Genomic DNA, 25,502 nt, shown 5'->3' on the forward strand with positions numbered 1-25,502 from the left:
TGTGGATCGCAGAATGTTTGGCAATTCTGCGTTATCCACGGAATGCAAAATTACCCAAATTCTGCAAATTCTGCGAGCGGAATGGAATTTACTGCCCAGGCCTAGTCAAAATGCTGTGCATCACCAACACAGGCGTAGGAAATGATGCAGTGGCTGGAGTAAAAATCTCACTATCACAGTACACTTTGGCAAGCCCAACTACACCATGGAGGTTGTAATCTTGCAATTGGGAGAAGGTAGGAGACAACCATGTAGGCAGCAAAGGAGAAAGGAATATGCATTCCACCAGCAAATATATCCCTCATTGGCCTCAGCGTGGAGGAGGTCTTCAAATTAAACAGAGTGGGAGAATATCGCAGGATTTTAGAAAAGATGTAGCTAATTCTTCAGCCAACAACTGCAAGGACCAATTCCATCCCAGCACACATGGAATTTATGTCTATTCTACACATGTTGATCTCAGGATCTTTTCAAACCACAACTGAAAGATTGGCTGGTATTTCACAGGGAGCATTGTCAGCATTTCTGCCATACGTGCTGAATGCAATCATAAAACATGCACCCCAATATCTTCTCTTACCAAGCACCAGCCAAGAACAATTAGCTATCAAGCAAGGGCTCTACAACATAGCTGGATTTCCTCATGTGCTCGGTGACATTTATTGTACATATGTGCAATTTGTGCCCCCGGCAGTGACTTCAGATCTTTTTAGACTATTACTCAATCAATGTCCAAGCAGTAGTGGATCATGATAGACTGTTTATCAATGTCCTTGTCAAGCATCCTGGAACTGCCCATGATGCATACATATTTCTGCACAGTACCATCAATAAGTTCTTTTAGAATTGCAGATATGGGAATGGCGTATTCATAGGTAAGGAAAGCAGATTATTCAATATAAAAACGAATTTGAAAAATATGACATAATAGAAATTTTTATGCTTGTGTTTGAATCTCATGTCATCTGCACATAGTGGTAGTAATTCACTCAAACATATAGCCACTGATATATCATTGTGGGATAGCCTCACTGATTACAAAAAGAAAGTAGAAAAATGCCCACATTGAGAAGTAGTGTGTCATGCCACAGTATGTGAGAGGACAGAATCACAATATCTGCAATGTCATTAAAGTCAACTGCCAAATAATGTGGTTAATGAGTACTTATAATCTAAGAGTAATGTATAAACTATATAAATGTTGCAGATGTGTGTATGTGCAGTGGTGTGGCACATAAGTAATTGTTGAAATGTGCAAAAATAAATGCTGTCCAACAAATTTTGTTATCCTAAGCATGTGTGATGGATATGGCACTATATGTCGGCTGATGTAAGAACTAGGAGAACAAAAGGAAAGTACCCTGAAAGTGTAGTATCAAATCTATAAATAAATATCGACTCTAGTTACATATGTGATACAAAAAGATCAAAGGACAGCAAACGACCAGGTATTGCAACATTCAACTTCAAAATATACACATAGATAATAAGCCACATTGTTCATTAATGGGATTAATAACTGAAATCTTTGGTCAAGTTGACTACATTTGCTGCTTCTCAGCTTACCAAAGTAACAGTGAAATAATTAATATATTCCCTTACAAAGATGTGAGACACCAGGAAATGCCCTAGGTAAAAAATGAACCAACGTAAGTTATCACAGTGTTTTACAATTGAAATAAGAACCTTCTCATGCTAAAGAAATTATGTAAAAAGCAAGGTATATATGTACATGTTCACAAACACGGAAAATCCACATAGATACATGTCTATACGAAAAGTGTTGTGGACATGTCTGTAGATCAATGTTACTTATTTCACCATCATGTGGACTCATGCAAAAAAGGACTACATTGCAATATCTATGTATCAGTCTTAGTTCATCAACAAAATTTACAATGCAAAAAACCTTAGTTGATATATGAAGAATCCCGAAAATAAATTCCAAGTAACATGTTGAGTAATTGCTAATGTTACTTAGCAACTATCCATCCAACCTTATGTTAACAAATCTAAGGCTGTACACCAGTTATTTATACAGGCAAGTACATTATAGGTAAAAAAAGGCCAATTGCATGTGTGAGTCATAAATTGGCATCACTGACCCTTCCTAAATAGCTCATAATTTAAGCCAGATAATATGATCCAATGTTGGTAGCATTGCATACATATTGAGTCCAATTCTCATGTAGCTGATACAAATATTCTGTTGATGTGTTGTATGTCTAACACTCCGTACAATATGTGAAACGAAACATTTATGCTGAACATATTAAGTGTAAAGAAATGGTCAACAATATCTACAAATTATCAGCTTTAATTTAAAAGAAAAGTGCACGAATGTGATAAGATTCATATTAATATTGCCAGTTATGTGGAAATAACAGCAAATATTTGGCATTGACTTTTTTCTCATTTCAGGTCACCAAGTAAAAGGATTGCAGGCATCAGTTATGACCCCCTATCAAAATTCACAGACGGACGGAGAGAAAATACCCATAATTCTGCTCTGACCAAAAAAAGAAATGTTGATGAGTGCATGTTTGATGTACTCAAGTACATCAAACATGCACAGACATCAATCAATCTAGTAGTAGACTATTGTATTCGCCACCAAAGGTTTGCAAGATAATATTAGTCTGTGCAATGTTGCAAAACATATGTCTGAAGACAAATGCAACACAGGAGTATGACTGCACACTCCCACCTGAAGATGATGAGGACAATGAATCAAAAGCAGTAAATGAGCATTCAGTCGCAGGTCGTTTCATTCGTGACCGAATTGTAGCAATTTATTTTACTTAATTGTTGTTAAATCAATGTCACTTGTTTTGGATTTGTGAACTGTAAAAATAAATACATTTTGAAACACCTACTGATCTAGAAGTTTCTAGTCTTTAAAATAATGTGGACATATTCACTGTAACAGTTATAAAAGAGATGTAAAGGTATATCACACAGAAATGTGAAAAATCAAATGATCATGTACAGACAAAACTGTGCACGTCTTATTGTGACATCAGATTCACTATCTACAAAATCTGTTTGATATTGCCATATTTATGAGCCCACATAAATACATAACCCTCATTGTTGACCATTGTAAAACTACGTATTGAACATAACATATAATCCCATGACTTCACCATGACTAATAAGCTGTCATAGCTTTACTATACAAGTAGCATTTCCCACCATTTAACCTCACACTGCATAATGACTGTGCAGAGACTAAAACATTTTCAAAGGGTGACATTTGTGTATATCTAGTCCACATGTGGACTATCAAACATATATTACTCATAGAAATTCATGTCTCACTCAGATTGTGATATGAAACAATCAGCTGCTTATTGTATCAATTGTCATAAAGATGCTAGAAGAGAAGGCCTATTATCAAATGAGTAATGTAGATGTAATCGGAGCCATCCATACATATTGTTATTGAAGGTGATAATGTTATGGAGCCCACAGTACTGTGTGAGGGCAATATATAGTGCAATGTTAACACTATTAGTGGAGCACTCATCACCTTTGCAGACAAAACAAAACCTGCCACTGCAGCTGCAACATTCAAATAAAATACTAATCAGTGAAGTTACAAAAAGACAAACATTTTGTGCATACAAGCTAAATCACAGTCAATGTCAATCATATATCGATAATTACACTGTAATGAAGATGTTTAGTCAAAAGCACTGGTATGACATAACATCTGAGTGATGAGAACGTTTGGGAACTCTGACAACAAACCAAAAGCATCATCCCATTTGGTCTGCAATCAAACCAGTTTTGTGGAACTTACATATACCACCATACAGGTACATCATCACCAGTATGACAGCAGATCACAAAAAATGGTCCAGATTGATCTTTGAGAAAAAAGGAACTTGATGTCTAATGAAAGAATCATAACAATATTCAAACATTTAAATTCAATGACGAGCTCACAAAAGTTCACATAAATCTCAATTGTATTATTCCATATGCCTGGATTTAGCTATCCTATGAGACATGTCAATGTTACACATTTTTGTATGTTCATTTGCAAGTAACACTAGGACTCTGCACAAAAGCCATGAGACTCATCTGTGAGTCCTCAACATAGAAAGGCTGGTCTTAGTGAGTGTTGTGAGGTCCTCTTTTGCCACTCAAGGTGATGGAGGCTGATGCCAGCCTCACTGTGAGAAAGAAGTATACACCAAATACAACCATGTGTGAGCATGCAAGGGTAGCGAAAGGTGAACACATATATTTGTCAAAACCTTTAGCACCTGTGTACCAAAGCCCTTGCAAAGTGCGAACTGTGCAAGACAGACATTGTTAGATTAACATTTTTGTCACTAGCAACATTTGTAAATCATGAAATGGTCAGCTACATGCATGCATGGAGAATGGAGAAAGTGTGCATGACTGGTTTGGGCGGCCTGAAGCGGCCGACCAAACAGTCATTGAGCACTTATGAGTAGACAAACCACTCCTCCCAGCCTTGTTCCGAGAGCAGGGCAGCGGCTAGCAAAGCAGCAGGAAACATAAAATTGTAATAACCCAAAGTTATTATCATTTTATGTTTCCTTTTCTTTGCAGTGCACTGCTTAAAAGCAGTGGGTTGCTGTCATTCTTTGTCTGCAGGTAGAAAGAAAAAAGAATAAAAAATGTTTTAGTGAATTGGTTTCTGAATGTGTTTTTGTAAAATGTTACCTGGAAAGGATAATGTTTTAAATGACTTATTTCACAGTCTTCAATTCTTTATGATAACAGTGGTTATTTATCTTAGGATTTTTTATGTTTGCTTTAATTTATTTTTTGGTTCTTACCTGTGAAAATCAAAGTTATTTTGGGTGATAATTGAGTTGTGGTTGTATGTTCCCTTAAATGGGCTTCTCTGTTCTGTGAAAAGTAACTTTCAAAGATGATGGTGTGCATTTTTTGATTTGTGGAGATTGCTTTCTTCCAGATAGGTGTTGTGTTTTGGCTTGATCTATATTGAAAGGAAAGGACAACAATCTGTGTTATGATTTGGTTTATAAATGTGTTATTAATATTATCCTGCAAGAGAAAATGTTTAGAAATTATTTATTTGAGATTCTACATTTTTTATTGATTATAAAGTTCATATTCATTGGGCCATGCTATGTTTGTAATCAAAGGTGTTTTTCCTTTAAACCTGTGAAAAGAAAGTTATTGTTGGTGATAACTGTGATTTCATTTAGTTCCACCTTCAATGGGTTGGCCTGGTGTGTGATCAGCAACTTCTGATGGTATTTTTGTTTTCTTTTTATGATGTGTTGATGTGTTGATATGGGTTGATCTGTGGGGAAATGTATGGAAGACATGCCTTTATATTATTTTTTTCATTTTTATTTTCAGTGATGGATGATTTGTATTAGACCTGTAAAAGAGACTAAGGGGGCGACTACATGTCAGGTGGACGTCGTCGTAGAAACGAGACCGACCGCTGGTCGTTGGTCCCTGCATGATTAGGATGTAACCAAACACTGTTAGGTTGCATTCCGACATTTCCCTATGAAAGCATGTCTTAAGGCTGTAAACTGGCCATAGTACATATCCCCATAGGGAAATGGGTGGTGGTGTTAATCCCTGCACCCCTTGGCAGGCACCTCAAAGTGCCTGCCACAGGGTACAGGGGTTAACAGGAGGGCACCATAGGTGCCCGCCCGGCCCCCAACCAGAGGCGGAAAGGGTAAGGGGGCCCTGCCGGAGAGGCCAGCATGGAAACCCTGCCGGAAACTGTGCATCATAATCCAGACAGCTTAAACCGCCGTCCATTTCGATTACGTGCCGATTCTGACTGGCTGATGAGCTCATTGCTCCTTTCAGAAGCCAGCTGGAATGACTGCCTGGTTTCAATTCCCACTGGCGAATCAAAATCAGCCAGTTTGAATGGAAACTGACGACATTGGTCGTAAGGCCTCTGACCCGACATTGTAACAGGCCCCAATGTCTTTTTCTCTGGTTAGTTTTTACATAATCCATTTACTCAGGTGTATGTTTTTAATTTGTTTAGTGAGATTGGGTTAGGGGTGATTTTATAGTCCCCTTCTTATATTGCTGCAGATTTTAATACTTTACAGAACTAAACAGTATCTTGAAGAACATTTTTACCCGTTGAGATATTTCAATGTTTATAAACTCTTTGGATCATCTGTATTATGTTGTGCTGTGTTTTTACTACCTTCCGTTTTAAAGGTTACATTTTGCAGATCTGAGAAAGAAAAAATTTGAGTATTATTTCCTGTTCATGCTTTCTTTTTTTTATAATTAAGTACAGTTGAATACTTTCTTTCAGTGCAGCACTCCCAGGGCTTCTTGTACTGTACTGTGCTAAAATAGTAAGGGAAAGATCTACAAGGAATTGCCGCAGCATGGCACTGCAAGACCTTTGGCTGCGCCACGCTGCGGCACTTCCGAAGCACAGGGATGCAACATATTTACAAGAATATGTTGCATTCCTGTGCTTCCCCCTGTGCTGACACACAAAATGCAGCCATACACTGGCACCCTTGGACCATGGTGCAAGGATGCCTGTGTCGTGGGGAGATTGTTTTTGTGCAGGAAGCGGCACCTTCCTGCACAAAAACAATCACAACCGGCATTTTCCTCTTTCAATGCGTGCTGTAGAATGCAATAATGAGGAGAAATGAAAACATTTCTCTTCGTTGCGCCTCTGTACACCAGCTCTAGGGTGGCGTAGCATTCAGACACATCTCCAGATTTACAATCTAGGATTTGTATCTTGTTCCATGTGTGTTGCGTGGGAACACCCACAGCAACACCCATGGAACGCCCCTTCAACGCAAAGTGCTGTGTGTGAAGGGGGCATATTTACAAAGAGAGGAAAAGTAATGCAGGGTAGCTTTTCCTGTCTTTGTAAATATGGAGGAGCCCCCTGTGCCACCAGTACATCATGAAAAGTAACGTACTGGTGGCGCAGGGGGCTTGTAAATCTGCCCCTAAATTTGCACCTTCACCACAATCCAGCACCTTCATTGACGTAAACACCTGTTGGAGAAAGAATATTAATTTTGCCCCCTAACACCACCCAGCACCTTCCCTGAGGCAAACACTTGTCTGAGTAGGAATAATTTCGCTCTCAGCCACCATTCAGCACCTTCCCTGAGCCAGACACCTGTTGGAGTAGAAATAGTAATTTTGCTCCCCACCACCATGCTGCATCTTCTGTGAAGCAAAAATCTGTCAGAGTAGGAATGGTTATGTTGCCCACCACCACCATCCAGCACCTTCCCTGATGCAAACACCTGTTGGAGTTGGAATAGTATTTTTGTCCCTCCATCACCATCTAGCAGCTTCCCTAATGCAAAACCTGTTGAACTAGGGATAGTTTTTTTGTCCCCCATCACCATCCAGCACCTTTCATGAGGCAAACATCTGTCAGAGCTGGAATAGTTATTTTCCCCCAACCACCTTCCCCGAGGTAACCACCTGTTGGAGTAGGAATAGTATTTTTGTCCCACCATCACCATCCAGCAGCTTCCCTAATGTAAAACCTGTTGAACTAGGGATAGTTTTTTTGTCCCCATCACCATCCAGCCCCTTTCATGAGGCAAACACCTGTCAGAGCTGGAATAGTTATTTTAGGCCCCCACCACTATCCCTCACCATCCATGAGGAAAACTCTTGTTGGAGTTCAATTAGTAATTTTGCTTGCCCTCATTTTCCTGAGGTACGTTTTGACATTAATTTTCTAAATGACAGCCCCTGGTATACTACTGTTGGTTATTTTAAATACCACCTCAGTAATTTCGTTTTTTTTTCTAATTGAAATCCTTTTATTTAATACTATTCGATTCATATAAGATATAATTACTTGTGTGGGTCTCCTGTCGAGCGTAAGTCTGTGGATTTAAAAAATATATATTATTAGCAATTGTTTAGGGTTTTTAGTGTATTATTTGTATGTGTGTTTGTTGTAACTGTTTTATTTACTTGATCTGTAGGTGGCAGTGCTCAAAAGCAATCTGTCTTTTTTTTCTTCATGCTCCAATGCATGTGGACACCAGGGAAGACAGTGATCCACTGAGCACAAGTTTTTGTGTGGTGAATGGTAATTTAAAACAAAGTATGATTTCGATTGCATTTTTAATTGTGAACCTAGCTCTGACTGAAACTATATTTATTACGTAATGTTTACAAATACAATTTTTTTCTTTCATGGTTAGATCGGCAGTCATTTTGATAGGTCACTGAATACAGACATTTAGTAAAAATAAAGAAAGGAGATCTGGAAAAAATGTTTTTGTAATGCATCTGCTTTTTCTATCATTGTTATATTGACTAGTTTTTTTTTTTTAACCTTGTTAAGTCCAGAAAATGTTCCTTCTCGAATCTGGGTCATTATTGCTATCTCAGTATGAAGTGTTATAGTTTATTTTTAAATGATTGAGAAGCGGATAAACAGTATTTTTATTTTTACTACAATTGCGTTGTAATGGTATTCATTGTAATGGTATACATTGTAATGGTATACGTTGTAATGGTATTCATTGTAAAATCATGAATTGTAGTCATGTTTTTTTTAATGCCTGTGTTGTAAAAGAAGGATTTGTTATGGTATGCGGTGTAACATCATACATTCCAGGAGGAGCGGTGCTGGAAAAAAGAGATAATACTGCTTCTGTGAATGGCCGTACCCCCTTAGACAAGCATATTGTTTTTAGTATCTTCCATCGTTCTTGTAGCAAGGATGGGCAGTAGCATACCTGGTGCAGCAGGGACTCCTCTCTGAACTTGCAGAGTATGCATTTAACAAGATGTGATATGGATTTCCGCTCTAAATTTAGCTCTTCTGTTAACAGGGACACCAACCAGGGCCCACAGGATCTCTTTTAGGCATTCCGTTCCCGTGGCCTGGTTCAGGAATGGCTGTGTATTATGTGCCTCGTAGGATTGAATGAGGATTAGCTGCCCTTTATTGCCCTTGTATCTGGACACATCCGCTTCCCACGATAGCTGGTAGGCTTGTTTATTTATAGTGTTTTACTGATAGTGTTTTATAGTGCTGTGCGATTTATGCCATCAAATGTCCAAATTTTGGTTGCCAGCTTTAGTAACACCACCGTCTTTTCGTATATAGCCGTTCCAGAGGTTGATCTTTGCTTTGTTGATTGGTTTGAGCATTGCCTTCATGGATCCTGCTGGAGCTTTGAGAACCTGATATGCCTGAATGCACAAACATTCATATTTTTGCTATGCAAGGCCAAACTCCAGGCAAATCAGTCTATTACGCATGTATTTTGTTAGTCTTAAGATACGTTTGTGGCCCTGGCACTGAGATTTCTCCAGCATAGCATCCATTTGGCCTGGGAAAGCTTGTTCTGCATACCTTGCTGTCTTCAATAATTTGACTTTTATAACCCACTGATTGGTACCGTGGTTGGACTACATAATTTCCCATGGAGTTTTCACAGAGCATAGAGTGTTTTTTACACTTCTGACTTCATCTTGAGTTGGTGCATAGATGATTTCCCTGTGTCGCTGAACCATGTCCTGAGGTGATTGTAAGTTCATGTGGTTGCTATGTTCTGGGCCCCAAATCTCCATCTTTGTCAGGTCTTTTTTTCATAGTGGCCAAAAACCTCCACTTTGGCCTTATTCAGGTTGGCCACTATGTCATTGCATTCATTGTAAATGTTAAGAGCATCTAGCCCCTTTTGTAGACCTCTTTTTGTACGATTGAAATAGTACCAGATCGTCCACCTACTGGATTTGGATCTCCAATTAGGTCGACATAAAATATTCATACAATTATAACATAATAATTATGATCAAACATAAGGACAATTCATTTCTCAGTCCATTCATAAATATCGAGCCCTTCATAGCTGGTCTTAGATTTTCACTTACATAGCATGAATGGATATCGTCAATTACCCTAATGCGCCAGATGAAAATAAAGGTTCTCAGCATTAAGACCAATAAGCAGCAACAAAGTCCTAGATAAAAACCATCACCAAAACAAGTGGCACAAGTTTAGGTCCATACTAAACAATAGTAGCTTCGTGATAGATTCAGTTTAGAATAATGTACATCAAAACAGTTGCTTGGTAAAAAACGGAAAAGTGTTCTGAAACAATCAGCGTATTTGGATAAACAATACATTTTCCTTTAACAACAAAACCTGAAAACTAAATATAATCTAATTTTGTGCAAAAACACATTAAATAGCAGCAACTACATATGCAAATTTCTAAAACTTTATACAGCAACGTAGAATAACAGCTTCTTTAGAAATTCCAGTTTTAAAAATAGCAGCAAGAGTGTGGGAGTACAACATATCCCAATTGTGCAAAGAGCAGTTGAAAAGCAGCCAATACATGTGCAAAATAGAATCGAAACAAGCATTTGAAATGCAATTGGTCCTGCCTTTGGGACCTTAGAAGTAGTTAGCCATGCAGCACATTATAGCACATCATTGCAGCGTAGACTCGCTATGGACTGTGTGGCAGTGTTCATGGGTCTGGCAGTAGTTTTTGGCAGTAGACAAGTGAACGTGTTATTTGAGTTCTCTGGAGTAGGTTGAAGGCAATTACATTAAATTACTGATACATTTCAATTAAATTTGTTAAAAAGAGGAGCCTACAAAGAAGTCTGTGTACGCTTATAAAAATTGAAATGCTAGGCCTTGTTATTACTTGCCGTTATCACCAGCTTTTTAATATTATCGCCGCTTTAGCAGCAGGAAACTGCCGCTAAAGCAGCGATAATGTGCTTGATAACATGCCCTTGTGAATTCTCATAGACACCCAGGTTCACACCAGAACCTGGGCTTCTAGGGAATTCACAAGGGCATATTATCAAGCCCATTATCGCCGCTTTAGATGCAGTTTCCTGCCGCTAAAGCGGCGATAATGTTATCGCCGTTCCTTGATAATATGGCCCTCTGTTCTCACACTTGCAAACGTTTATTCATAGTTTAAACTATCAGTAGTAAACCAACTACTAGTAACCCAAAAGAATGAAAACCTAGAACCACATCTGACTCTTGGCAAGAACGTTGCATTTTGCCAACAGTTGCTTCTGAACTCTGGAAAGTGACCAACTTAAGGTAGAAAAGCAGCCAATTGGAGGACGGCAGCAGCAGTGTACACACAAGAGTACAAGCGTGCTGTGCATGCATTATGGTAGCGTGCACTTGGAGTTCAAAAGTAAACCTGTGGCGCGTGCTCCAAAGGTGGCTTTGTTTTTGTCGAGGCAGCGCACCACAGTGCGCATCGGCACACAAAACATCCAGGACTTTTTGAGGCCTCAGTAAGACCAATGGACTAGGTACAGGTCCAATTAGTTGCAAATATCAGCACTGGGGTCAGTGTTTGGGTCTCCCAATTGAGGACTATTGCAGTTAGGAGGCCTGAAATGGGTCCTCAGGGGCCTTTACCCACCAACTGGATTCAGAGCAGGTAGCTGAGAAGGAACCAGCAGTACCAGATGTGACAGTGAGGCTGGCACTGATCTGTAGATTCTGTGAATCGTAGATGGGACACTGGGAGCTATACTAAGGGGACCGGAAGTGAAATCACTCTAGCCTACAGTTTCACACGAAGTGAATACAGGAAGAAATTTAAGTTGAGGACTGAGGGAAGCAAAAGCCTGTTTATCTCCAAAGAAAGCTGGGATTGCTTTTGCAAAAGGAGATCCAAATACTCCTGAACAAATTGATCAGATAATCAGGGCATTAAGTGGGCCGGGTCCTGCCAGTGCTCAACACCTGCAGTTCTTAAAAGCAGGTGCCAAAACGGATCCCTATCGGGCTCTCCATTTATACCTTCATAGTGGGAAAAAAAGCTTAACTCTGCGATAGTACCATCCGTCACTGCTTTTGATGTAGTTTCAAAGAGACTAAGGGGCATATCAAGAAGCAGGCGATAAAAAATGATCGCCGCTTTTACGGCCGTTTGCGGCGATAATTTTATCGCCTAATCAGCAAGGTCACGCTAACGCGTGAAACCTTGCTTTAGCATCAGGATTCCTTACGCCCAGCTTTGCATCTCTAATGAGATGCAAAGAGGGCGTTCCTGACCTGACATGACAGGAGAAATGTTGCTAAGCGACATTTCTCCTATCAGCAAGCCTAACGCTATGAAGCATAACGTCAGGAAAAGTAGCGATAACACCTGTTGTCGCTACTTTCCTAACACCTGCTTCAGGACTGACTTAGCCATGATATCCTATGGAAGGAGGATATCATGGCTAAGTTTGTGAGTCCCTATCAACAAGCTAACGTGAGATTATCGCTGGGTTTCCAGCGATAATCTCACGTTAGCCAGTTAGCGCCAGGATTTTTATCGCTGATGAGATAAGCGTTGCTAATAGCACGCTATCTCAGCGATAAAAATCGGCGCCAGCCGGCGATAATTATCCTGGCGCTAAGTGCGCTCAGCAATAATTATCGCCGGTTGTTGTTGATATGCCCCTAATTTCTCAGTATTTTATAGCACCAACGTGAGCACCAGTTACATAACACAAGCACATATTCATGTTTTGAATCATTGGATGTTGAACCGACGTGAGGCACGAACCTCCTTTCTCAGCTCAAAATTCAGCAGCTCTAGCCTTACGCCACAACCTCGCCCACAAGAACTGAAGCATTTTCAGTAATATATACAATGAAGCAATAGTTGTTGCTTATTTATTTTATGCAATTTACAACCATTGACAAAGCCAATAGTCCTGGCTTGTTGTAGGTGTAATGTTACTTGCTCTGTTAAATAGCTGGATAAATGGACAGCAAAATCCCAGTGGGGTGGCAGACTATGCTAAGTACTGATTTTTAGCTTAAGAGTTTTAGACCACACCCTTAATTACATCGGCCACGCTTCTATGAGAGGACCCCCAGTTTTTTATCCCACTTAAAGCCCTGCAGATAATTCTGTTTCAGTTATTGCTCTGAGATCGACATCCACTTGGGAAGCTAGAAGCATGAAATCTGAAAGGATGGGCAAATGACATCGGCTGACACAAGGAGTGGCAGAGTCTGGACAGCACGTGCCTTTATAACACATATCAATGTTTCATAAAAGAGGCTTTCCAATAAAGGGGTGAATGCTAGGAAAGTGTGCTTTTAAAATCTCTTGGTTCTATGAGGGCTTAAGGCTCACACATGGGGTATGAGATCCTGAATTGGAACACTTTTGGAGCAGACCAGTGCATAGAAACCTTCCTATATATGGATAGGGACAAGAGGTTGAACCGGAGTATTTTCAGGGAAGCCTCATAACAGCCGAATTTTGAAAATGTGACAGCGAGCCGAGCCATAAAACCATTTAATCAAATGTGTATTTTGTTATAATAACCTGTATTCCACTGATAAAGATCACAAGTAACCAATGTGGCATGGAACTTCCCACCTCTAAAAACACATGAGGTGAGGTTTATAAAGGGCCTGCACCCCCAGACAGTGATTCCTGTGTTCAAGAAGTGAGTAAAGCCTTGGCTGAGCCTCTACACGACGTTTGCTGCGCCCTGTCACCAATGACACCAGTTTGGTTGAACCCTGAAGCTCACTGCGATCTCCACACTGGCTCAAGGCCTCTGCAATAGTCTACCTTGCAATGTGCTGAAGCACTGTGCAGCCAAGATTGATTTCCCTTGTTTTGGAATGATGAAGACAACCGTGTAGCTTGCAGGGTCTTATACCCGGGACTATAAATGAGCAGAATGCACATCGAGTGCCAATACATTCACATCAATTTCGGCTCGTATGTGTGGATCTGAGGCTAACCACCTCATTTATACAGACTCATCACACAGGGCCATGGAGGCAAACTGGCCCCTCCCTCCCTGATCAGATGCACCAAGAAGGAAGTGGCTGGCCGTTTCAAAAGAACACTCGTCTATCACGGCTGAAAAGCACAAGGGGCCATCAGCACACAGACAATACAGCTTTGAGGTGGTGAAAAGTCATAGTTTCACTACTTAAACAAACTGTGTGATTTGGGGCAAACCAGCTTCTCGCCACAACTCCCATTCCTCTCATCCACCAAAAACACAGCAAGTGAGCTTTGAAACAGGCTAAACTACACTGACACCAATCCCCACACCAAACGAGTGTCCTGCCACCAGGCACCCACAGCAGCCCCACAATGCACACAAGCCACGCAGCAGCAGCAGCACCTGAAACTCGCTCTCCTGCACCTCAAGAACTCCAAGACACGACCCAGAAAGAGCACTGGCCTCCCTATTGTAAACTGACGCCCAAACAAAACCTCTGGGTGTAGTGATAGCCCCCTGAGTCTGCCAGAAGAAAAGCCTCTATGAACCAATCAAAACACGCTCATCCAAACCACAACAAATGTTTCCTGTGGAAATACCAGTGCAAAATGCACCCCTGCAAAATGCACACCTCCCTGCCCCTTAATGATGCAAGGAAGCACACAAGTCCCCCTCACCGCTCAACCTCACCAAAGGGGAAGAGAAAGCACGCCTAGGGTAAGTAAGTGCTAGTTCACCCAAAAAATGTGCATCTTCTCCACACAGGGCCACAGGGCTCCCCTCCCACACCACACACACAGAAGGCCACAGGTATGCCCCCCATGGTTTAAATGATTAGCCTCACCCTGTCTGCAGAGAGTATGAAATCAACATAGCATGTGTAAAGAAACGCACAAGGACAGTCACGAGGGACACGCCAAACGATATTAGGAATTTTCTAGAAGGAAAATTGTTAATGCGATGTTTTCAGGGGTAATTTTCTCTTCTTGGCTATTCTGAAGCTTTTGCAGTCTCCTGAATGGCCGAGAATTTGTTAGATTATGCCAGCGTTTCCACTTAAAAAGACGTGTAGTCTTACCAATGCCAAGTACTCCGACAGAGTGTAGCACCTCCTCCATCACAACTTTTAAAATTGCACCCTCTCGCTCCACAGGCGACGTCACTGCAAGGCGGGGGACACAGGGTGGAGGTTTCGGGCACAACGTGAGCTCGCATCCGTCAGGCCTCCTTTCCATGCTCAATGGACTGGGAAAAAGTGGACCAGGACTGGAAGCCCGGAAACACAGTGGAACGAGGGGGGCGTGTTTGTAAATTGGTGGTAGCAGTTATGTATTGCATATGTGTTCTGGAGACTGCCATCTTTTGGTCTGGCAAAATAAGCTGTCAGTAGCGCGTGGCACAAAAAAAGAGTGCAAATTCACCCAGCCAATCCCACAACAAACAAGCATTTGCAATGCAATAGGACTTCTATTGATGCGAGACCTATTGCATTAAAAATGGGAGTCCAGGCTTCGAAGAAGGCACAAATGGGAGTGGTGAGGTTGAGGGGGTGAAAAGTCACAGGCTGTGGGAGGGGGCAGGGGCACAGGAAAGACAAATAGTGTTGGAGTAAAGGGGCCAATAGCCAGGGAAGGATACAAATACCAACATGGCCATGAGGAGGAGGGACTATCAAGCCTAAATCCAATCAGAAAGCAGCATTTAGAATCCAAGCCAATCAAATAGATGGGCGGAGAGTGGACGGAGCTTCCACGAAGCTTCCCCGCTATAGTATATACTGCATGCCTCGCAAAGCATGCAGCGCATGAGCTGCAACGCTAGGCGAGACCTAAAAATGAAAGAGTACTCAGACTCCTTGATCCTTGAAAAGACACCAAGGCCCAGGGATTAACAGCATATTTAGAGGGAGAGCCATGTGTCTAAAAGGAGAGCCCATTTAAAAGGATATGAAAAAAGGTAAAAATATATTCATAAACTCCTTAACAAAATTGAATAGTTTTACACACACTGCTTCGTTCTTCGGGCAAAAGAGAAAGTCACAGGCTGAAGTTACATTTTTAATAACGTTTTGTAAAAACATTGGATGAAGCTAATGACGATGACTCAAAACCAATGCTGGGCAGACAAACAAGACATGATCCTGGTTCTGAATGCTCAGCTCACAAAAGTTACTGATTTTACCATTTCTCATGCAAAGAGACTAGTTTGCTGTTAGGTAATTTAAAGGTTAAAGGTTCATGCAAAATAGGGTAAGCCATTGTCAAATTCCATGTTCTAGGTTCCAAGATCAATATTTCTTAGGAATTCTTGGTGAATTCGACCTGGCTATTAACTTTAACCTCTCATCAGAATTGCAAAATTTAATATCTCTATTATAGCTGATCTTATTACTTGTAATTTTTAAAAAGGATTTAAATTCTGAAAGCAGGAGGGCGATCACTGATTCTACTTGTGCAAAGAAAACTTTTAGTGCCAGAGAAAAGTCACGAGAAAGGGAATATTTAACTACTATACCACCAAATATTTCTTGACACATGAAACCTATTAATGTATATGACTCAGTATTTTTTTTACTAATATCCCCAATGCAAAATCCTGGATAAACCTTGGATATAGGAGCATATCAAGCTAAATTCCAATCTCATAGCAGCTATTTAGACTAGAGCGTTAAAATGACATAATTTATGTAAAATTTGGCCTTCAATCCTATCTAAAAAAACTCCAGTCCTTTACAAGAATTGATTCAATAGCATAGAGCATGATAAGGAGATCTGAGGAAATTACCCCATTTCAATTCAATGGTTGGGTGAATAAAGTGGCATTGTATGCTGATGGCTTACTGGTTTACACGAGTGATCTTAATAAGACCCTCCCCTTTATTATGAAACTGTTAGATGATTTTGGAGAATTTTGGGCTATCAAGTAAACATTCAGAAAACAGAAATAATGCACTAGAATGTAGAAACACCAATAGTGAAATCCAAAAAAAGAATTAAGTATTTGGGAATAGGAGTCTTGAAAAACATCGACGAAATTGCTCAGGTAAATCTAAATTCAAAATTTAAGGATATGAGGAAACTATTAAAAGCATGGAGTTGCCTATCCCTGTCCTTTCTTGGGCGTTCGAAGGTAATAAAAATTTCTATTTTACCAAAGATTACTTTCTTATTTAACGCTATACCTTTAGAATTTAAGACCCCATGGCTAAAAAAGATACAAAGCGAAAATAATAGTTTTATCTGGGCCTCCAAAAGAGTGAGAATAGCATGGAGAAAACTGTGCCAGAGGAAATATCTAGGGGGTAAGCCCAGACCTGCTTTCTTACTATAGGGCCTTTTACTTTAAACATATAAGAAACCTTCATGCCGACTACCCTTCCTACTGGAAAGCTGTAACAGAGGAAGATCATTGTTTATATAAGTTTGGACATCCAAAATACTTTAAGAAGATTAAACTAAAAGTACTTAACACAGCATACAAGTTATGTTATGAAATCAGAAGAAAGTGGAAGATCCCGTACTACAGCCGGTTAGCACGTATTTGGAGGTCTCCAGGAACTCCAGAGTGTCTAAAAGACTCGTTAGCAACTACACTGAGGGAAGGAGGAATAACAAGATGGGGACAATTGATTGACGCTGGATCACTAAAAAGCTGGAATTCATTATTTGAAGCAACACAGGGTAAGATCTCTAGGTTCAAATACTACCAGTTACTGAGTTGGTCATAAAACCAGGAAAAAAGTTTAGAAACTACAGGAAAACTGGAGAATGAACTTTAAAGTATCGAAATGGTACTGGCATTTGATACAAACAAGAGACAACAAATTTACTGTCTCAGATGAAGTATGGAGGAAGACCTTCCCAGCTCAAGACTTGCAACATCTCTGGCAAGTATCCTGCACTCTTTAATGGCAAACTATAGTTTCTGCACTTCTTAGGAGAAACCATTTTTTTTACCTTATATAGGTCATACTGGACGCCGTAAAGAATCTCCAAAATGAACAACCAGGGGGTAAGGAAATGCCCAAAATGTGGGGATCCCAAGGCGAACGATATCCATATGTTTTACCAGTATCCACAACTGGGAATCTTCTGAGAAGAAGTGGGTAAGGTTATTGATAAAGTCTTAGAAACAAATATCGAGGTAAGCCCACTAAGTGGTATTTTTGGTATTTTGGACAGTAATATTTCTACTACTGTATTAAGTAAAAAACAAAAATGTTTATTATTTACTTTAATTATATTAGCTAGGCATGAGATATGCATGAATTGGATTCTTACCACTCCTCCTAGGGTGAAAGAGTGGATTGGCTCAGTAAAAAAGGTTAGGTTGCTGGACAAGCTAAGGGGGAACAGAAATAAAACTAGGTTTTGGGATTTACAAAATATGAGGTAGGGTGGGGAGGAATTTCCAATGATTACACACAATGCGATCTTCCAGATTCGAATGGTCAGCATGGGGGTTCTGTGACCGACATTCAAATGAATCTAAAGGTTCTAAGATATGATGCAATCCTCTGCACTATATTAAAGGGCGGTCTCCATCCATATCGAACGGAATTACGACAAGGGATCTTGTCTAACATAACCATAAAAATTGTATAAATGAAAAAAAAAATAGCATATAGCAAAGTCAGAGGGATTTTTGCTATAAAAACAGTGAGCAGATGTAAAAAATGCCTTCGACCCATTGCACTACAAAAAATACGCAAGCCATTTGTGTGAGATGCTGCTTTACAAGAACTGTGTTCGATATGAAGTTTTTTCTTTGTATTGCCAGCTATTAATTTCCTTAAATGGAGAAACATCTATTATGTATGGAAATTTTGTGGTGTTTCTCTTCTTCAGTTCAGCTCTGTTACTAAGATGGACAATTCCAGAAAAATACAATTACGTCAATTGTATACAGTTACAATTTCTACGTTTTTTGTAAAACTTTGTTACTTTGTGTGATCACCCTATTTTGCATCTCATCCTAAGTAATTCCTTAACATGAGAGGGTGGACTGCTAAATATTATTTAAATGGCTTAACCTAACTGCCATCTTCCTTCCATGACAGATGTGACATTGTCATGAAGTTGCTGAATTCTGTGTCTGTTTCTTTCTTAACATATCCCTCATGTCCCCAACCTTTCCCTTGATGGAACCCTCAACCATTGTCCTCTAACCCTAATCTCCCAGGTGTGAGTCCTATTGTACTTTAATCTATTTCCATCATCAACAGAGCTCACACTTTGAGTGGTAAATGCGGTGTAAAAAAATTGCTTAATTGCACACACAATCTCTTTAACCCTAGCTATAATGTGACATCATTTTGTAGAAAAGGAAGGTCCATGATAGGTGGTGTGCAGTTTGCTTCACAGTCAATGCCCAACTTTGAATCATGAATCTACCTGAAAATTCTCTCAACATAACCTCCTTCAGACTTTGTGCAGTTTTCCTTTTTAACATCTATTATGTTTGCTTTAGTGAATGCTTCTGTACTCTGTGTTGATTTATGCTGGTCTCTATCTTGGATTTTCTTCTTACATTATTTTCTTTTAGTTTCATGCTACAGACTTACATTCATTTTACTGGTTCATGTGTCCATTCAGAATAGCAACAATCTTGTGTCTCCTGTGATGTTTTACCTGTTTGGACCTTTTAGGGCTACCTGGAGTTAATTCCTTTGGTAAAACTCTTCATTCAACTGCTAATCACAGGTGTTGGGTCAAGTGGCAGACACTACATTTCTGCTCAGATAAGACCTGGAAGGATAGAATAGTTAACTTCAGGGTTCACAGTATGCACAATGTGATATCTGTACTATGGTAAATAAATTTTCCTTAGCGGTAACTGAATAGATAGGACAGTTCACAGCTTTTACTAATGGGAGGGTGCTCAAATGACATCAATCCATGAAAGTGGAGCAAAGGTTGGGCATGGTTAATTTTTCAACATTGATTGTAGGAGTGTAGCCTGAAGTTTTGCATTGGGATTAGCCTGGCAAGGGAGCTCAGGCAGAGAGAGACTAGAGCAAAGAGAATGGATGGACAATTGGACAATTCCTTTGAGATAGGCCAGGTTCAGGGCTCAGTCTCTGTTGGTAGATGGAGCTTCCTGGCTCCAATAGGAAACTACGGTAAACAGTAAAGTAAATGACTAACAATCATTTACTAGAAAAGCCCCATGAGTTTATATACTCAAAAAGTAACTTATCCCAACCATAACTGACCCTTCCTAAACCATAGAAAACACTAGTAATCCTATTGTGGCCATTTCCTTAACTCACAACCCCTCCCTACCTGTAATGGACCCAACCTAAACCCTAATAACATTACTAATCTTACCCCTACCCCTTCCTTAATCCATACCACCCACTCCACCTGCAACAGATCCACCCCTCTATAAAGCCTAAAGCCCATAGGTAATTGTAAACCTTCTGTCTCTGCAACCCACACCATCCACACCAATGCCACAGGCCCACCCCCCAGACCCTAAAAAAACATTGGTAATTCTACACCTATCCCTTACTCAATTGTCCAACCCACGTCACCCACAACAGAACATACCAACCACTAGCCTAGTGTAAACATGTCTCCAGCTTGTCTATTCAATTCAACCACTGCCTCTGACCCTGGGCCACAGTGGAAACCCCTCCAAAGGAGGATGACCTCTGTGGTTGAGGTGGTACGGGGTTCGCTCTGTGGAGGATGGTACGCCAAGCTGCCCGTGTTGCCTGCAACAATGGTGATGCTTTGCTGTGGGTGCCACTGGCTGGGACACGGAGGAAGCTGCTGCTGTTCCTGTTTCAAGATTACCATCCCATAGACGGGCCTGCAATAGACTCCATTTTCTGGTGGCTGTTTTAGGGAAAGTCAAAATAAAAAGAGGAACACCGAACATCCCCATGTATACTTGGGCATTTGATACATTCATAGTATGAGTGGTTTCTCTATAGAGAGCTTTTCTATATATCGCTGTACAGATGCAGCAATAGTGGAGTTGCTCACTATTGGGGTGATCAATGATTCTTGAAAGCAACTTAATTTGCCTTTATTTTTAGTGTTAATGATATTGCCCCATTCCTACTCATTTCATACAGTCTGTTTATAACATCCTTTTCTGATGCAGTTGCCAGGCCTGCACACAATCTGTGTTAGGTAGGTTTTCCAGCTTACTTCATTCATAGATTTGTTGAACTGCTGATGTTCTCACTAATTAGATTATGTATCAAGTTACTCGCCCACTGACTCATTCATTACCTACTCATGGATTCATCTACTCATGGATTCATTCATCCAAGCATTTACTCCTTCATTCACTGCCTCCTGGATGCATGTAATAGCACATCTAGTATTATATCTGTCACCTATCCAAGTACCACAAACCACCAGTTGCGTATTTTAAAGGATTTATTGTGAATACTGAGGCCGGGAGCACTGTTCAGACACAACAGTCTCTGTTGTGTTTTCTCCCTGTTTTTCTCCATTCTGGTTTTGCCTTCCCTTCTTGTCCTGTGCCTCTGAAAAAGAGTAAGGAGAGGCTGTCAGTAATTTGGTCTCTGTCCTTCTTACGGTTGACCACAGTGTCATCTCTCCCTTCCTGGGGTCCCCTGTCCCTCCTTAGAGCCAGTGAGGGTCCTTGGAGTTTCTTCACACCATTCGGGGAGTGCTGGTTCAAGAGGGTCCTTTGCCTTTATGTGATCTCTTTGTCAAGGCCCCCTTTGTGCGGTTATTTACAGTGACGTGATGTGCCATTTTATTCTTGACTGGATGGTGCCTGGGTGTGGGTCTCGACGCTGAAGAGGACAGGTAGTGACTCCCTATGCGAGAGGGGAATAGTGAATGGTTCCGTTTCCTCCCTCTCCTCCCTTGTCCCTCCCTAGAGCCACGTGATAGTCACCTGTGACCACCACCACCTTCCCAGCAAGTGCCCTGTCTCCCATAGCACTTGCCTGAAGCCGTGATCCGTTGACAGGGTTGCGTCTGCCTCGTCCTTGAAGCCTTCCTCCGAGGACGTCTCTCCTGTCCTCTGAGTGTTCCCATGCTTTTCCTCAGGGCCTCTGTTCTCCTCCTATCCGTCCTTCATCCTATTCGTCTGGCCTCCGCCTCCTGATTCTGCTTTCTCCGTCTCCAGCTCTGCTTTACTCTTCTCTTCCGCCTCCCACTCTGCCTCGCCGCTCTCCTCTGTCTCCCGCTCTGCTTTGCCGCTCTCCTCCTTCTTGTTCTCCACGCCCGTGTTCTCCTCGCTCGCATCCGACGACCTGCCTGGATCCTCTTCCGGGACTAGTCGTGTTGCAGGGCTCCACCCCCTGACGTAACCAGTGACGGCTGAGGTGGGAGTCTTCTGGTGCCCCTGGGGCATGCAGGGCCGTCTTCCTAGGAGACCCCATCACAATATCCATCTACTTATGCCTTTACCCACTGACTCATGAATACTCTGATAACCCATGTTCTGAATGAAAAGGTCCAAGTGGAGGTAATGCCCTTTTTCTTTGGCGGTATGATGCTTGTTCAAGGTTCGGATTTCCCATGCCTCTATTATAGGTAGTTGAGAATAAGTTGTGTGCGTCCTCCTATTTATAAGTGAAATTCCAATATACTGATGTAATATATAGACACCTTAGGTCTTGTATTGTTTGCAGTGATTTTCTATTTTATTATCAAGGCTGCAAAGAATGATGAATATCATGAGTACCTAAGTACAATTATGGTTAAAGTAACCACCACCAAGTGTAGTTAGTTCATTCAAGATCAGTGTTTAACAGCAAGACAGTTGTTGTCGAAAACTTAAAATTTAGTTTTACTAAGGTGTAGTGAAGAGTATTAAAAATATTAGTAATTCATTTGTGAGATAAGCGAGTGAGGGGAAGGAAAACAAAAATACATGTATAGTGAGCATGCAGGCACAAGCAGGAGGTAAACACACTTTTTTCAAACGCTTCATGCACAGTGTGTTAAATTAGAGAAAATAGTAGATGTACAAGTTTCATATTAATTCTTGACTTCTTGCACATCACGTTATGATTAAATGCAGTTTAGCAGTATCAGTGCGAATTGCCCTTATTGAGGGATGTGAACTTTATTAATAAATGTTCATGCATACATTTGTGCGTAAAGCATTTTTTCAACATGTTTTCAAACGTATTTTAAGACAACAGAATACCTTCAAAAATCTTTGGAACAACATTGGGGTATATTCTCAAGATTGTGTGATAACCATCGCAAAAGTTACTTAACGCAGCCTCCAACATCAAAGTCCATCGCGGGAATTTTATGCCGTGTTAACCAGGTATTCACAACATGGCGGTACCAAGTGATAGTCAACAGATAACGCATCAACTGACCGCGATAAAATCAAGGCCACGCCGCATAAATGCGAAACGCAAACACAAAAAAAGCTGCGATGAGGCCAATCGCGATACAAAACTCTGCGAAAACCAACTACAGGCCTGCAATTCACACGCATCAGGCGGGAACAATCACTAATCAGTAGAAAAAAAAATAAAAAACAAATGCCAAACAACAGCCAAGCACAATGGATGTTGCCAGAGCAAGTACGGATGAGAACGAGAACCCCACAAGCCCCCGGCTGACCTGCCTGGAACCTCGGGGTCCGGGAAGGGCAAGGACAAGAAGAGTAGGAAGAAGAGCGTCAGTCCGAAAGAAAACAAGATCCTGATAGCAGAGGTGGTTGAACACAATCAATTACTGTTCGTCACCACCACTGTGTCATTGGCACCAAAAAATGGACTATGGCAGTCCATTGTGGACAAGGTGAATGCAGTCAGAGTGCTGAAGAGGACAATGGAAGGGGTCAAGAGGCGCTGGAATTACGTCAGGTGCAAAACAAAGCTGAAACTCGCCAACAACCGGAAGGCAGCAATGCAGACTGGAGGTGGGAGTCCTGCGCCACAGGAGGAGCTGGACGACATGGAGGAAATGGTGTCCATAGTCATCAGTGGGAAGATGGTGGCTGGAGTCGGGGGACCGGACACTGCTCAACTGACCAGACACAACAGCGCCAGGGTGAGTAACGACCAAGGACACGGGGAAGGGAAAGATGGGCCCAATGGCACACATGCACAATTGAGCTGAGCACATCTGCGGTCAAACCATGCCCCAGACCCAAACTCCCAGCAAGAGAACAATGTACCCAAGTATGCTACATGTCAGCACTGCACAAGCACAGAAGTCATAGGTACACCGCATGAAAGGGATAAGGGGCAGCAAAACAGAGCAGCAGGGGCTATCCCCCAATGCAGCACACACACATAACATGCAGAGCACATCAACACTGACAACAAAGTGGCACAAACCGCAACACGTCCACAACAGAACACAGGACACAACTGGCGCCTACTGGGTGTAGACACTGGCCAATCACAAGTGGCATTGCAGGGAATTGTGGTTAGACAATGCACAAGTTCAAACACACATCCGTGATGTTGTTGAAATGTCCACTGTCCCGCAGCAAATAGGCAGCCCCTCCAAAATAGCCACGATATACGCAGTCATGCAGTCTGTATGTGAACATGTACAATACGACAACACACATGTAAACACATTGTCAAACGGCATTTCCCCTTCACATTGCAGAGGCACAGTCAACACCTCCTGCAGCGCAGCCCAAACCTCTCTTCTCTGATGACAAAGAGGACCACCACAGCTTCGACTCTGACGCCCTCCAAGAGTTCATTGACAGTCTCCACAGCCCACCTCCAGGAGCAGGGCAGCCCAGCTGCAATGGGGACACCCCACCCCCTGCACAGACCACACAGCAGGCAGCACCCACCACCACAGCATTCCAATGTCGTGTGTTGGGTTGCCAAGAGCAGCTGGCTGAACAGGTGTGGTCGGGCTGCGACTGCATAGCAGACAAACTAGATGGGGTCTCAGTCCCATCAGAGACCACTCACAGTCCCTTACAGACACCCACAGTCCACTCCATGCACTCCAACAAACCATGGCTGACATCACCAGAGTCCTGACTCAGAGACAAGAACAACTGCCTAGTCAGAGTGGCTCCAGCGAGCTCGCCCAGGAGTTGGGACTCATGCGGAGGCTCATGGAGAACATGGAGCGGGCCAATGCGGAAAGAGCGGCTGCCACGGCTGCACACCAGCGAGAGGTAGCTGGGTTCCACAATGACCTCAAAACCATCCTCATGGCATTGCTGCCACCAGGCCTGGCGCTGATGCTTGCTGCTGCTACCACTACATCCACATCTCCACCCCCTGAAGTGTCAGTGCCACACAGTGTGGCAGGCATTCCACCTCCGACCCCTGAGGTGTCACTGCCACACAGTGCGCTGGAGAAAGACCCATGTGAGGCACATGAGACAGCAGAGGACGAAGATGCGTATGAAACCGCCTTACTGGTACGGAGAGAACTTTAGCATTCATCTCCGCCACATGGCTGGTTTCAGCTTGGTTCTGCCCTCTGCATCATCACCTTCCACTGTCCCCTGATACACTCTGCGACACTCACTTTGGACCTCGCAATGGACTTAAATTTTCTGTATGATCCCCAATGACACAGCTATCAGACTGCGGACTGAACTCTTCCTCTTCCTTCGGACTTGTCATTCCCTGAAGGACTCTGGCTGGCCCTCCACAGTCCAACATTTTAAAGTGGGGTTTGCATTGCTCTGTACTGCTCCAGATGCAACACTCCACTAAATGTGCATTGAACATTTCGAATCAAACAGATGTCTTGTGTCTATTGTCTTTCAGGTGTGGTAGTATGGATAAATGTAGGGTCGGTGATTTC

Source organism: Triturus cristatus, chromosome 5_2 (genome assembly GCF_964204655.1).
Source record: "Triturus cristatus chromosome 5_2, aTriCri1.1, whole genome shotgun sequence".
Taxonomy (NCBI): domain Eukaryota; kingdom Metazoa; phylum Chordata; class Amphibia; order Caudata; family Salamandridae; genus Triturus; species Triturus cristatus.